The following is a 3,942-nucleotide window of genomic DNA, read 5'->3' as shown; positions in this document are numbered from 1 at the left end:
TGGACATATTCACCCACCTAGTAGGTTATTTAGATATTTTATGGCCCTAATAGATGCTTTTTCTATATGGTCTCATGTGTGCCTAATGTTATCACACAACCTGGCATTTGTAAAATTATTGGCACAAATAATTCAATTACAGGAAAGTTTCCTGATAATCAGATCAATTCTATTCGACATGACAATGCTGCTGAGTTTTCATCCCAAGCATTTATAGATTATTGTTTATCAACTAGGATAAAAGTCAAACATCCTGTAGCTCATGTTCACACTCAAAATGGTCTTACAAAATCATTAATTAAACGTCTGTAGTTGATAGCAAGACCATTACTTATGCAAATAAGGTTTCCCACTTCTGGTTAGGGTCATGCAATTTTGCATGCAGCAACACTTGTTAGTGTCGGATCGACAAATTATCATAAAATCTCACCGTTGCTATTAGTTTTGGGTCAAGAACCTAATATATCCCATCTAAGAATTTCTAGATGCGCTGTATATGTGCCTGTAGCACCACCACATCATACTAAGATGGTCCCCAAAGAAGGTTAGGAATATATGTTGGGTTTGAATCAACCTTCATTTTTCGCTACCTTGAACCATTGACGGGAGATTTGCTCACTGCTCGATTTGCAGATTGTCAATTTGATGACATACTTTTCCCAAAGTTAGGGGGAGAAAATAGTAAAATCAGAAGAGAAATTTTGTGGAATAATCCATCATTGTATCATCTCGATCCAAGTGCTTCTATTTTTGAGTAAGAGGTTCAAAAGATTATTCACCCGCAAAAAATAGCAAATCAAATACAGACGCATTATAGATTGAAAAGAATTACCAAATCACACATCCCAGCAGAAAATGTCCCAGTTTGAATTGATGTCCTACACGGACCATCTACTATTGTCATAGCTAAGGAGTCCAAAGCATGCTTGAAGCATGGTAGACCATTAGGTTCTAAGGATCGAGATCCTAGAAAACAAAAACCAAATGAACAAGAAGACACTATGAAAGAATCTCATAAAAGTATTCAAGATTTGAGCAATCCTATGATCCTTGAAGAGATCAATGAGCCAGAGGATCAAGAAAATGAGGAACTATCTATAAATCGAATTGATGATGGAAACAATCTGAATCGATTAGAAATAATTGTGGATTATGTCTTTGCATATAATGTTGAAAGAAAAAATATGCAAGATAGTTAGGATCTTGAACCTCAATCTGTTGGAGAATGTCGATAATGATGCGATTGGGGAAAGTGGCAAGAAGCAATTAAATCAGAGTTGAATTCACTTCCCAAACGCGAAGTTTTTGGACCTGTAGTCCAAAGACCTAAGGGTATTAAACCTGTTGGTTATAAATGGGTCTTTGTGCATAAAAGAAATGAGAAAAATGAAATACAAAGACACAAGGCAAGCCTTGTTGCACAAGAATTTTCACAAAGACCTAGTGTCGATTATGAAGAGACATACTTACCGGTAGTGGATGCGATAACATTATGTTATCCCATTAGTTTCGCTCTCCATTAGAGAGTTGAGATGTATTTGATGGATGCAGTTGTAGCCTATTTTTATAGGTCACTTGATAGTGAAATATATATATATATATATATATATATATATATATATATATATATATATATATATATATATATATATATATATATATATATATATATATATGAAAATGCTCGAAGGATTTAAGATGCTCAAGCATATAGTTCAAAGTCTCGAGACATATACTCCATCAGATTGCAAAGATCATTATATGCTTTGAAGCAATCAGGACGCATGTGGTATAACCGCCTTAGTGAGTATTTATCGAAGGAAGGCTATTGTAACGACCCTCCCGATTGTTATGGAAAATCAAGGATCACCCTACCAAATAGAACCTTCCCAAGGGTAGAACGAGCTAACAGAAATTCAAATGTATAAGTCTAAGAACTGAAAACTTGACTTTTTTGTGATTATTGTTTGATTGTGTTGAATCCATTTGGGGGTGATGTAGGAAATTAGAACTCCGTTAGGAATTCCGAAGCCACGGGTGAGTCCGTATGGTGTTTTATATGAATGTGCATGTTTTGTTTGTGTTTGTGAGGCCTCGGATGAAGTGTTGGATAGTAGAGTTGAAAAATGGTGAAATTAGCGAGCTCACTGGTTCAGTAGTACTGCTGCAGCGGAAGGTTACCGCTGCGACGGGACCGCGATAGCTGCCGGCCTCTCACTGCCGTGGTCATTGGGGAAACAGGGTATCCGCCATGGCGGGCACTAGACCGTTGTAGCTGGACTGTTGCAGCGGGACTAGGCTTGCCACAGCGGTGAGTCGGCTTTGGGTTGGTCCGCTACGGAGGGCACTTGCCTGCTATAGTGGGAACACCGCAGCGGTCGATGGGGACAGAATGTCGGCTTTTTAATACTTAGCTCTGAATTCCTTAGTCATAAAACTCCAAACCAGTTCCCCACAAGAACCTGGGGTGAAATTCCAAGCTAAGGCAAGAATATCCTTGAGTGGTAAGTCTCAACCATTCCTTCCATCATTACACTTGCATCTATATGATTGTCATCCGTTTCATAGGTCTACAATGGGGAATTAGGATTACTAACCCTAGAACTTAATAGGCTTTCAATAGTTGATGGGTTATGATTGCTATTGTGTGTCTATCTTCTAATGGCTTCGGTTATCACTTTTTAATCGAGAATTGAACCATTAGATACATAAACTAAGTGAATTGATGCTTAGGGTTTCCTAAAACTGGTAGCTTGACCATAGAAACTACTTGTAATAGATGTTTCGATTAAATAGCCTTGAAAATTGATAGTTGGTGGTTGCTAAGGCCAATGTTAGATTGATTTACACCTAGAAATCATTCATCCATTGGAATGGGGCTAAAGGGAAGGGTGTTCTTGGAATTGATTTTATGACTAGAGTGATTGTGACTTATTTAGCATCTTGATTGCTAGACTTTGAGCATTCTGAGGCTTTACAGAAGGGAAAGGCTATAGCTGAGTAATCTGCATTGTTCCAGCTCTATAGTTAAGGTAGGTTACGGTCTACTTGAGTTAGACTTTGATTAGTTGATTGTATGTGTTGTGAAATTGATAGGAAAAGCATGTCTAGTCTTCAAGCATAATGTGTGTGACTGAAATTCCTATATACCATTAATTGAGTGATTATGTGGGCTTCATGTCACTATTCGATATGTTGGGACCTATAGGTTGATGATGTTGTGGTGAGAACTTAATATGATCTTCTTGGTGAAATTGAGGTACAAAGTGATAAATCGACTATTGGAAGTGATGTAAATATGAATATATATGAAAAGGCTCATTTGACCAGGGGTGAGGATGAGGCCTAGCTATGAACAGGCACATTTGACAGGGGGTGAGGATGTGGCCTAGTTGTGAGCTTGGGTCCGAGGAGTGAGTTCAGAACGAGTGGTACATGGACACCATGGGTCCCCTGCAGGTCGTGACTACTGAGCAATGACATCAGCTAGCATGTGTGTACAACGTGTGCTTGGTCGTTATTGGTAGATTTATTTTTGTTGTTGTTTCCGTTGATTTGATTTGAAATCATCGAGTGACTTGCTTGTTATTATCAATGGTGGACTTGCTGTGAGCTATTTGATTATGTATTATTGACTAGCTTGTCTATTTTATTGATTTTATGATTTATGCATGATACTAATCTTAGTCGGTCTATGATATCTACTGGTACATAGTGTTTGTACTGATACTACCTTGCTGCATTCTTTTGAGTGTAGATTGTGATCCAGAGACTGCTACCCGACCTCGTATTTAGCGTTGAGGCCATTTGTTGACAGATTTAGGGTGAGCTTCTAACCATGCTAGGCAGCTCGAAGATCTTCTTTTCTGATATCTATTTCCATTCCAGACATTGTTGGTTATTTATCTAGACAGTATATATTCCTTAGACATGTTTTGGATT

Source organism: Lycium ferocissimum, chromosome 4, assembly GCF_029784015.1.
Source record: "Lycium ferocissimum isolate CSIRO_LF1 chromosome 4, AGI_CSIRO_Lferr_CH_V1, whole genome shotgun sequence".
NCBI classification, from domain to species: Eukaryota; Viridiplantae; Streptophyta; class Magnoliopsida; order Solanales; family Solanaceae; genus Lycium; species Lycium ferocissimum.
This window is presented reverse-complemented; position numbering follows the sequence as displayed.